Source organism: Giraffa tippelskirchi, chromosome 12 (genome assembly GCF_054371585.1).
Source record: "Giraffa tippelskirchi isolate mGirTip1 chromosome 12, T2T-mGirTip1v1.2.pri, whole genome shotgun sequence".
Lineage (NCBI taxonomy): Eukaryota > Metazoa > Chordata > Mammalia > Artiodactyla > Giraffidae > Giraffa > Giraffa tippelskirchi.
Genome location: NC_137286.1, coordinates 97,933,447 through 97,945,524, shown reverse-complemented (window position 1 = coordinate 97,945,524; position 12,078 = coordinate 97,933,447). Strand labels below are relative to the sequence as shown.

Here is a 12,078-nt window from a genome sequence, read left to right as displayed (position 1 = left end):
TGGGAAGATCCCTGAAGAAGGACATAGCTACTCACTCCAGTATGCTTCCCTGGGAAATCCCATGGACAGAGGAGCTTGGTGGACTGCAGTCCATGGGGTTGCAAAGAGTTGGACACAACTGAGTGACTAAACAAAAACAGTAACAATTTTTGGCCTGGCATCCAAGAAAGGCGGTGGCACAGTTCCCCTGGGGAGTGGTATGGGCACCTGCAGCCTTGTTGAGAAGCCTTCAGAGTATCTTTCTACACTGGGAAAGTGCCAGCTCTTAGAAGGGCAAGGGGCCATCTCTGTAAGTGTCACAGGTCCAGAGGAGTGTACAGAGACATAATCTTTGGGGGCATCTGTCCAGATGTCCCCAACCATGCTTCAGGGTCTCAAGTTTTTTCAGCCAGTGGCCTGGCCTTTGCATCACAGGCTCTAATTCTGCCCCATGCTTGCTGCTCAGCTGCACCTGCTCTCTACTGCAGGACATAGGGGCCTCTTTGTAAGCTACTGAAGAGTCCTTCATGTTCTCACACATCTTTTAACTTTTCATAAACCACCCTCAGCTCATCAACATCCCTGTGGAAGCCATCAATACAATAACCAGCCAACTCCACTGTCATTAGGCAGTGTCCTCAGAATGCTTTCAAATGTGGGACTCATCAAGGGAGTGAGGGTGTTCCCTTCTGTCAGTATGTTTCCCCAGGTATCCACCACCTTGTGCCAGAAACCACCTATGCTCCACATGTAAGTTACATTGGGGGTTCCACTGAACTTTTTTCTTACAAGCCAAAAAGGGAGTGATCTAATCCCCTAAATCCATCTTACTTTCTGCTTTCCTGGAACCATCTGTGTCAATTAGGGTCCTCTGGGAAGAAGATACCAGAGAGAAGTGTGAGAGGGTTATCAGGGAAATGCCTGTGGAGGATGAAGGGGAGAAGGAGTCAGCATAGGTGTGAGAGCCTCAAACCACAATAAGGTCTGGTTTCACAAAGAGAGAGGGGCACAGGATGAGAATTTGGTCAAAGAGCTTCACACCACAGTGCAGCTCTGAAGGGATCATGGCCAATCCTGTAGGGGTCAGAGAGCAAAGACTGGCCATCAGAGTAAGTCCTGCATGGGGCAAAAAGGACTAGTTCAAGGCTTTGGCCATGTGTGGTCCTTGGCTGAGAGCAGCCCAGGGAGATTGTTGCCTTGGTGTCAAGCCCATGGTGGATCTGAAATGTGTGAGTAGCTGGAGGCTCTCTGATAATTCCACTGCTTGAAACAGGTGCTTTTGAAGGGAATCTGAATGAATAGAGCATTTGAGCGCCTATAATGTTCCATTCTGACCTAGGGGGTGGTCATATAAGTGTGTGCACTTTATGACAATTAATCTAATCATGGACATAAGACTTGAGTTCTTTTTTATATGCCTTTTATATAAGTACATTTGTTATGCAAATATATTTACTTTAAAGATGTCAAGTAAAGAAATGAAGCCACCACTCTGAATAATTCTACCTAGACATTCCAGAAAAACTTACCCCCAGAAATAACCACACAGTGAATTATAAGTAGTTTCAATTTTATGTATATTATTCAGAGAATTGCTTCATTTCTCCCACCACACTCTGTACTATCTTAATATAATGAGTTATCTCTGCATGTTATAGAGTAACTGAAGGCAAAGACTCTTTTCTTTTTGAACCACAATAGTCTCAGAACTTCTAAAATTCTTAAATATATATTTTCTTTATGCATGATTTTAGTCTATATTAAAGTCCTGTGTGTAATGCATTCTTGCAGAGTTTCTGCCCAGACCTGAGGTCTGATCATTGCTGGGATGGAAAGTGAGTGCCTGAGATTTCAAGTTCTCTTGTACAAATCTGTAGCTGTTCAAGTGCCTTAGATAGAATTTGGATCAGGAGACTGGAGCAATGGCCAAGCACACCCCCAGTCCTGTTGGTATAGCCCATTGACTTCTTGCTCTGACAGCCACAACTTAAGTCTTTATCTCAAAAGTCACAGCAATAAATGGAAACAGAATAGTGTGAATTCAGTACCAGCCAGAAAGCAGTGACTAAATTTGGAAGTAGGCTGCTTTTGTTTTGCCAATTTAGCATTAGGATCTCCACTTTAGGTCTTAAAAGACACTCCATTATTCTGGTCATGGCTCTCTCTCCAAAAGCAACATCAAGACATTCTCACAAAAATGGGAACATTTTTCCTTTTCAAAAAAGAGGAAGAAATACTTTTGAAATTTTCCAACCATGAACTCCATGTGAAAGATTTAGAAAAATAAAATGTTGAAAACCTGTTGGAAACAGAATACTTGTCTTTTTTTAGTACTATTGGGCATTCTATCAGTATCTTTGTCAAATTTCACCAATGCCTTTTAATTAATGAGCATTTCATTAATAAGAAGTCAAAATTTTAAAAATAGAATTAAATTTGTTCTCTCTTGAAAAACGACCCCCAAATCCCATAAAATGAAGTTGTAAGAATTGCCCTTCTAAAGTGTGTTTTGATGGAACTACTTTTCAAAATGCAATTAGAAAGTATAGATAAATTCATCATTGTGACATAAATTCAACACAAGATTTTTAGAAGGATTTTTTTTTCCTTTGTAACAAAGTCACATTCTTTAAGATTAATGTGACAGAAAACATGCTCTACTTCTGCCCTGCTTCTGTCCTAGAGAAGTTTTCAAGCTGGCTACATCAGGTTTCCAGGACAGATGTCAGACCTGTGTTTGGGGGCTTTTGTTAAATAAAGCTTCACTTCGTGATCTGGCCCCAGCAGTTGACATAAGGGAGCTTTCTTCAGTCGACAGGGGAAGAAACATTTGGAAAAAAATCTGTAATATCTGAAAAGAAATTTCATACATCATTGAAAACAAAGGAAAGTAAAGCTAAATAGATTGGGATTGGAGCTCTTTTTAAATCATGTCAGCCCAAAGCATTCCAGTCAGTAGTCTGAACACACCACGGATGAGGACAGATTTACCACTTGACTTCCCTGACTAACAGTCTCAAAGCTTAAAGGAATCAGTGTAAAAGGGAAAGGTGAAGCTTAATGCATTCTGAGTTTTTCTAAAGGCGGTATGTTGCTTAAGCATGAATTCTCAGGATATAAAATGTAAAGATAAAGTAGACTATCTTGACTGCATAACAAATTTAGAAACGGGGGAAAGAAACTGAAATAGTGCCCGGAAAAAGCCATGGAGTCTTTCTAGAAGAAGAATGTGGAATAAAATAAAAGCCTAGGGTTTTGGCTTGGAGCTATGTCTATATAACAAGATTGATTCAATTATTGTGTGGCTGTTTCCTTTTTCGTTTAAAATAATCCAATAGCTGCAAAAGCAATCTGGGAACTTTATGGTTTATAGGATCCAGTTTTCAAGACAGGAAAAGAAATGATAACCAAACTGCATTTGCGGATAAACCATTTTTGTAATCAAAATGTCTATGATGAAGGTAAGTGGGGAAATATTTATTACTGTCCTTGTTTAATCTAAACTCCTCTTTTTTATAAAATTAACCTAGAGTGCATGCAACTCAAGTTAATAAATAAGTGATGCCCATTTCTGTTTTAAAGCGCTGGGCTAGAGAAACTGTCCCCTTAGACGGAGTTGTAAAGCTGACTACCACTTGGAACTGGTACTTTGTTTTCCACAAACACTTGTAGCATAATGCATATATAAGTAGGATGAAATAAGGTGCGTACTTCTTTCTTTCCATGGAGCATATACATTTCATATAACCTGGGAGTGTGAAGGGGAAGAAAGGGTGTTTGTGGGATACAGAACCAACAATACATGAAACAGCTTCTGAAAAATAAAGTCGATATTTCCAACTAATTCATAACCTAGCTGCTCATCTTCTCTCAATCAAAGGTTGAGAAAAGGGAAGGCAAGAATTTTTCATGGCTCTTTCCCTGGCGGCCATGAACAATACTCACAGGTATGTGAGCTGAAAGCACCAGCCCAGCTGTTACGGTGAAGAAGAGCCACTCCTCAGTCTTCCTATCATGCAGTCAATATTGGAAATTTGCCATGAGAAACAAGAGAGATGCAAACATGATGTAGTTGATGAGATGTGCATGATGTATTGCAAGACAGAAAGATCTTATATGGAAGAAATCAGTTTAAGCCAGCACAGAAAAAACCCTTTGCATTATTATACGAGTTCCAAGCTTTGACGAAGGTCAACACAGCATGGATCATCATGGTATGTGGATTAACATGGAAGCAAAAAAAAAAAAGTCCAGCAGAATCCAGGTCCACAAGGGACAAAAGGATTCAGGGGGAAATGCTTGTCAAGCTGTTGGAAACACAGGGTTCTATCAATAACCGGTTGAGAGGAGGCTGCTAGCACTGCTGCTGTACCCCAGCCATATTTGTAATTGCTGTGAAGATGTATAAACTTGAATGTCCACCTGCCACTCTAGCTTCCTGACCATTACAGCCTCAGCAGCAACTGTACTACAGTTTAGCCAGTTCAAATTCCCCACCAGCATAATTCTGACATCACCTTCATCTCTCATCGTGTCCTCAGTAGTTTTTAGGAGTTCCCAGGATACTCACTCTCTTACTCTCTGGTCCCGTCATTTAAGCTGCTGCCCACAGATTTTGTGAGGCAGCCACCTCCCCTTCCTGCTGCTGCTCCATCTTATACAGAGGAACTCCAGTGGAATGGCCAGTGTCTCCACCTTCAAAACCTTCCAGAGGTCTGTGTTCTGCACAGAAAAGCAAGAATGTTTCTTCTCATGAATTCTGTGCAATATCATGTCACCTGGGCCTTTATGCAGTACTGTAGGTGCCAGGAGTGATTCTGGGTCCTTGTCAACCGGTCCTTACAGCTTCTCAGGAGACAGCGCCCATCTCTTGGGCCAGCAGAGGAACGAAAATGCTCTGCCCTCATCTCCTCACTCATCATCACTTTCTGTTCAACACCAAGCTCTCCCTCACTCCTCCCTGCTGCCCTCAATACTTCTTTTCAGCCAAAAGGAGCAAACTAGAAAAAGCTGCCAAGCATAGGAATGGCAATCTAGGAGGAGGAGGGATGAAGGGCCACCAGCCTGCCACACCCAGTCTCTATAGTGTTGCTTACGCTGCGCTGTCATATGAAGAAGTTGTTCTCAAAAAGTTCACTCCTATTGGGTATGAGTCTCAGAAGGCAAGGTATCCACTGTGACAAGGCACACAGCAGCATTTTCTGGTAGATGCTTCCATAGGCTCTTTCCCCAGGAATCAGGGCTTTCAAAGACCCAGAGGCCAACACTGCTGTTCATTTTCAAGGCCCTGAGTAGGCTTAGGATGGACCCAGATGGGTTCACATGCAATCATCTGATGCAATGTTACCTGGAAGACATCCAACTGGAGCTCTCCCAGAAGCTGGTTCCTTTATATTCACTGTTTTTATAAGACATGTGTCTGACAAAATCTTGAGATCTCGACATCAACTCAGCAGAGCAGGGAGGAGCAGATCTCGACATCAACTAAGCAGACTGGAGACAAACAGTCTTTGGTATGAGAAACTGCCATTCAGTGACTGTGAGAATGGGCGATTTTCTTAACTATCCTATCCAAGCCTCAGTTTTCTCATCTATAAAACGGAGAGGAAATAATAACTAGAGTTGTCAGTGAAGACTAAGTGAAATAACACTTATAAGGGAGTGGCCTCAGGTACAGTAGGTGGTCAGTAGCTGTTGGTGACCATTTACCAGCATCACAGACTTAAACACAGACAAGCCTGGAGCTGACTAATGCAAATGTTAATGTCTCCTTCAGAGAATATGTCCCCTAAAGTCGTCATTAAATGAAAGTAGGAGCAGACACTAAGCACTGTCACCTACAAAAAGGAAAGATAGATGCTGCAGGTATGGCAGTGAGTTGCCCAAAGGCTGAGGATTCTGATAGAAGAAGGCTGTAACAGCCAGACCAGGACTGCAGCTCAAGTCACTGATATGGAAGCAATTAAAGAATGTGATAAAGGCTCTCTTTCAGTCACATGTAGTTTGATTTAAAGCGAAAGCAATAGGAAGAGACCTGGTGACATCTGGAAGGTATAAGCAGGTCTGATTTTAAGTTCAGAAACATACAAGCGTTGTGTTAAACACAAGGGGAACTGCTGGGTGGTGGGTGGCTCTGTGCAGCTGAGAGCCTCAAGGGAACGCGAGTTACTAACACTACAAGGACCCTCGGAGGTAGAACTTACCAGCTTGGCTGGGCTCACTTCATCTCCTGCAGCTGAGTAGGGAGGTGTGAGCAGGAATGTGGAAGAGACCCAGACCAGGCTTCACAAACTCACTGAGTGTCCCTGATGACCCATTATGCTGTTCTCCCGAGGGCACCACATATATCCTGCAGGGGCTCCATGGCCCAAGAGCACACAGTCAGCCTCACTGCTCATCAGCTCAAGTGAACATGACAAACTGAGGCCCTGGTGCCTATGGAAAATGGGATGGCCTGTGTGTCTGGAGGGGGACAGAAGGAGGAGACTCACAGGCATTCTCCAAGGCAGTTAGAAGACAAGGGCAAGAGCATCAGATGAAAATCAAGCGTCCCTGTCTCCATTTTGCAGAATGTAATCTGTGAATGGGTAACTGATACTGAAAAATAATAAGAGACAGATATAACAAGGTAATATTTTTAAAATTATGAGTGTGAATTTTTCTCTCCCTTTCTGAGTTCATGATCTTCACCCACCTTGGCCTGAGACAACCACCTGCACGGGAAATCAAGATTTGTTCCAGAATGAATGGGGGAAGATTGAGGTTGTACTTGGCTTCTGACAACGTAGGAACTTTTAGCAACATAAAGCTTTACTAATACTCTAAATCACTTTATTCCTTACATTTCTTCTTCCATGGTATAAAGAAAATAATCCTCCTAGCTTTGTTGTGACTAGAGAAGCAAGTCAATAAAGCTTATGGTTCTACTGCAGATGAAAGACCTTACGCAGAAGAAGGCAGTGGGAATCCGAAGGAAAGAGGAGACCAGGGAAAGAGAAAGGGAGGAGGGGAAGACCATTACATTGTGTGACCATTTCATCGTGTGACAGACATTGTCTGTCTTATCTGGGCTTCAGCCTAGCCTGGTGTGGATATCACATATCAGACCATCAACATTCACGCTGAGGACAGATAGGGGCTCCTGGGACTATACCAGCCTGTACACAGTCACAACAAAATCAGCTTGGTTGTTTGGCAAAGTTAGGGGGAGACAGGCCTGAGTTTTGGCTTCCCTGGACCACTCTTGGTTCCAAACAGCACAGAAGGGACCCAGGTATACTGAGAATCTGGCTGGGGTCCATGCACAGAGCATCACCCTCCCTGGGGCCAGGTGGCTCTGGATTGAGGGCTTTGGCCTAGACAGGAGCCAAATGAGAGCCACTCTCAGATTCAGAAGGCTTCCTAGCACCCCTGGGAGAACAGTTGGAGGCTGAGTGTCCTGCAGAGTATGACAGGCTTTGACAAAGAGAGAGAAACAACAGCCAGAATGCAGCCACAGAGGTTCACAGGGCGTGAGACATCATTTCAGAAGCCAGGGAGCCAAAGGACACCATGTCTGAGGACCCTGATTTTGCTTCCATCATGAGACCTTGTAAGTCCCACCATTCTTACCACTTACCCAGATGACTTTTTGAAATGAAACTAGGTGCTAAGGAGATGACACAAATCTGAGAGATAAATAGTGTTGGGGTTCTTTTCCTAAAAGACTGAGCTGAAAGTGCCTTTTTAAGACTGCAAATCAGAATCCAAAGTATTAAAGTTAGTTGCGAATTGTATTGGTTTGCTTTTCCCCAGGTAATTAGTGGCAATAAAACCAGATTAGTTATAGGAAAAAAAAAGAGCTATATAGTCTCTGCATATTATAGCTAAAGTATGAATGAAATCTGCAGTCCTACTCTGTAGCTGAATAAAACAAGAAGTGGGAACGGACAGATGAACCAGTAGATATACCAGGTATTTTTTCCTCATCAAGGTGAAACCAGGAATGGGGTGATCCACAGCAATAACAAGGAATGACAGTGTTAAATGTTGACCTTGTCCCTATGTATATTTTTTTTAAAGATTACATGAACATGGGTGAATGTCACTAATGAGCTCACCCTAAGAAACGAGGCTGATATCATTAAAAAAAAAATAATGCTTATGGTCAGTGACTAAGCAGTAAACACATCTACTGCCTGAATTCAGGAAGTGACATTTCATAGTGTTTCTCAGTCATTAGTCATACACAAGCACCTACATCAGATATCTGCTACCACACAACCAATAGCTTAAAATAGCAAACACTTACAGTCTCTGAGGGTCAGGGATCCCAGAGCAGCACAGTTGGGCAGTTGGGCGGCTCCAATTCAGGGCCTCCCAGTTAAGCTGTTGCCATGCAGTCTGCAGTCCCCTGAAGGCTGGGTCTGGAGGATCAGCTCCAAGATGCTCCCTCTCATGGCTTTTGGCACGAGGCTTGTCAAGGGAGCTTCTTCATAGAATAGCTAGAGGGTCTTTGTGATGTGGCAGCTGGCTTCCTCAGAGCAAATGATCTGAGAGAGAGAGAGAGAAGAAGAAATGACATCCCATCACTTTGCAGTATTCTGTTAGTCCCGCTGACCAACTGTAATACAACATGGGATGTGATTACACAGGGCAAGAATACCCGGAGCTGGGATTGCTGGGGCCATCTTGGAGGCTGCCCATATGAGTCCTTGTAAAGGAGAAAAAATTCAACAGACCGCCCCTGCCCCCAATAACTTCTTTGTGACTTGAACTTGCAAAATAAGTACTTGAACTAGCAAAAACATGAAACTAAATTACACAGCCCTATGGCTTAAATAAGTTGCACAAAAATACACTATAACATTTTAAAGCTTTTTTTTGCTCATTCAGAATAATCAGGCCTCACAGAAATCCGAAATTTTCTCAATCCCGAGATACACATTTTAATAAGGTGTCCCTTGATAACTCCACAACCATCTAGCTTGCTCACTGGAAGATAAGTTTCACATTGCAGTGTTATTGAAAGCTGCATTAAATATATATCTAATCCACTTACTGCTAGAATCAACAGAAAATTCTGCATTGCTTTTTAACTGTTACACTTTTTGCTGATGAATGGCTGCAAGTCTGCCTGTGCAAAAATGGAATCTGCATAATACATCTGCTCCCAACATAAATATGGTACTGGCTGCCACAGCACAAATTCTTTGGATTTCGACATGCCTATATTCTGTAGGCCCCAAAATGATTCATTTCCCCTCTCCCCTTTTTGATATGAACTACTGTAAAATCTTCCTTTTCAGAATGCTATGATATCATTTGCCTTTGCTTGGCATAAAAAAGATCATAAATGAAACTGCAAAGCAGCCACTGAAATCACGTGGTGATGCTCAGTTTGAAGGCGAATCTCTAGATGGTACACAACATGCTTATATTAATTAATTCTAATCATGGAAATTAAAAAGTGACCTCAACTTGTGTCCTACTAGTACAAACGTTTTCTCAGCATGCAACTGTTTCCTGATGTTTCGATTTATGCTGAGAAGCCCAATCGAATGAAAAAGTGCCAGTTTTCATTTATAGACACATCAGGATGTTACCCCAAGAGAGAGGAGGGGAAAGGCATCCTCAGAGATCACAGCTGGGTCTCCACCAGTAGCGCTGGTTCCCTTAGTCCTGCCAGTGTGGGGGTCATGCACACTCAGGGGCCTTCTGTTCCGACTCCCTCTTTCTCATATCCTGTCTAGATTATGAGACTACCCCACCTTCATGCCAGGTCCAGCAAGATGTCAAGTCATCATTTTGAAGGATTAACTGAAGGGGCAGAATGACTGTGGGAATTAGGAAGCTGTTGCCACGGTAAAGTTGGTTCAGTATTGGAAAATAGTTTCCATATGTTTGAGGAGATCTTGAACCACTTGCCACTGAACTTCCTTTGACCATCCAGAAAAATACTCTCTGGGCCTGAGAGCTGCTTAACAAAGGATTTTGTAGCTTTGACATGAGCATGGCTTTCAAGGATGGGACATCGGGACCATCAGCCACAGTCCATTATGTTCTAACAGTGAGTGTATCAGGACCCCTTGTCTATCTGAGCAGGTAAAAAATAATCCTCAAAAAATGTTCCCTAGCCTTGGCCCTCACCTCACAGGAACCCAGGAGATGGAGCTCTGACACTAGCTGCTCAGCTCTGTCTGTAGGTTTACGGCAGATGACATCAATACCAGTCCTGGAGAGATATAGCTCATGGGTCTTCCTGCTCACCCTCTCTCTTGCCTGCTGTTAGGAGACGAATGGCCACTTACTCATTGAAAGAGACAAGAATTAATTCTCTCACACAGAGCTAAGAACACACCAACTTTAGGACTTTGTTAAAGCACAGCTACAGATGGAGCAAGGCCCCCCATCCCCACCCCCACCTCACCCCCACTTTCTTGCTAATCATTATGTGGCTTGGGGGTACTTTGTAGAAGGACTTGGAGGACTGTAAATCCACACATGCAAAATGATGCTGTCGACTCTGCTCCAGGCCTTTGCTTTTTAAAGACATGCTTTCAAAACCCTAAACATTTGGAGGCAGGCTAGCTGGAGACAGAGAGAGAAACTGCTTTGTTATGAAATCCCTTGGGATAATTCTCTGATGTACTCAGAATTCAGTTCTGGTGGGGAAGTTCCCAGAAATCCATTTTACCGACGGTCACGTTCACTCTTTGCTGCTGGACTGCTTCAGGGGATCCGAACTAAAGCATCACGAAGAGAAGGAGGAAAGGAGAACAAGGAAATCCTCACAGCAGCAGAGCAGGCTTGGGGCACCCACAGCCAAACCCGACCCGCCAGCAGTCATCTCAGGTCCCCGGCAACACTTCTGTGCTGCTGGGACACGGCTGGATTCCCCTTTCATTGACAATGAAAATGCATCCTGTAGAGACCATGAACAGGATCCCTGGAAGTGAGCTGCCTGTTCACACTTTAGCCACCTGGGCTGGGAGGAGACAGCAGGGGCTAGAATCTCATTAGACCTGCAGCCAGGACGTGGTTTAAAGCATTATTACGTCATGAGGTTGTCAAGGTCACTGGCCAGGCTGCCTCTCTAGAATCCTGTGGTTCCTGATGACAGGTTCTCTTGACCAGGTAAGGAACAGGGTGGTGGCTGGCGGCCTGAAGCACAAGAGCAAGCAGCCCAGCTTGGCTCAGGAAGGTGACTGCACGCTGGGCTGAATCGTGGGGGGTGGGGGGTGGGGTGGCAGCAGTAACAACCTGTACTGTCCACGGTACTAGGGGAAAGACTATCCCCGGTGTTACCACCACTCACAGTTCTGGAAGAGTGTCTGCCTGCCCTGTCATCACCCTGACATCTGAAAGAGACACCCATCACTCCCTGAGTGCTCAGGCTGAGTTACCTATCCCTTCATTTCCAAATGGGACCCTGTATTAGTTCCCTCAGGACATATAACAAAGTGCCACAAACTGTGTTGTCTCAAACGATGGAAATTTATTCTCTTACAGTTGTAGTGTCTAGAAGTCCAAGATTAAGGTGTTGGCAGGGCCAGTCTCTCTTCAGCGCCTCTGAGAAGGACTTTTCCCGGTTTCTTCACACATCTCATAACCCTAGGTGTTCCTTGATCTGCAGTGGCCTCATCTGTCTTCCTGCTATGGCTTTGTGTCTTTACATGGCATGGCTGTCTTTGTCTAAACTCCCCTCTTATAATGACACCAGTCATATTAAATTGATCTTAAACTGGTTACATCTTCAAGACCCTATTTCCAAATAAAGGTCATTTACAGAAAGTGCAGGGTGAGGATTTCAACATATCTTTTTGAGGAACACGATTCAATCAACAACAGGCCCACTCTTCACTCTATACCAAGATGGGAACACACGTAGCTTTCCCAGGTTCACAGCTGGACAAACCCTGCCACCTGACAAGCCCACTGAACACTGGGTGGATGGTCAACCAAAGTCGAGGTATTAAGATGGAACCTTTGAAGACGTGAAGGGCAGCCCTGTGCCCTTGAAAGTCGGGGTCAGCTTAGGATCCGGAGCCTGACTATGGCTTCCATGGTTGTTCCTGTCTTCTTTCCTGAAGTTCCAGAGGAGAAGGCATAGACTTTCAC

General features: G+C 43.8%; 1 long non-coding RNA gene across 1 annotated transcript in view; it reads right to left on the bottom strand.

Moving 5' to 3' along the window:
• Nucleotides 1–10,984, bottom strand: part of LOC145530435 (uncharacterized) — a 68,566-nt gene extending 57,582 nt beyond the window's left edge. The window contains exons 1-3 of the long non-coding RNA XR_014071765.1: nt 10,655–10,984; nt 10,108–10,242; nt 8,270–8,510 (exon numbers count right to left, since the gene is read on the bottom strand). This is a non-coding gene — a long non-coding RNA (uncharacterized LOC145530435). The remainder of the gene's footprint in view (nt 1–8,269; nt 8,511–10,107; nt 10,243–10,654) is intronic.
• Between the last annotated feature and the right edge of the window lie 1,094 nt (nt 10,985–12,078).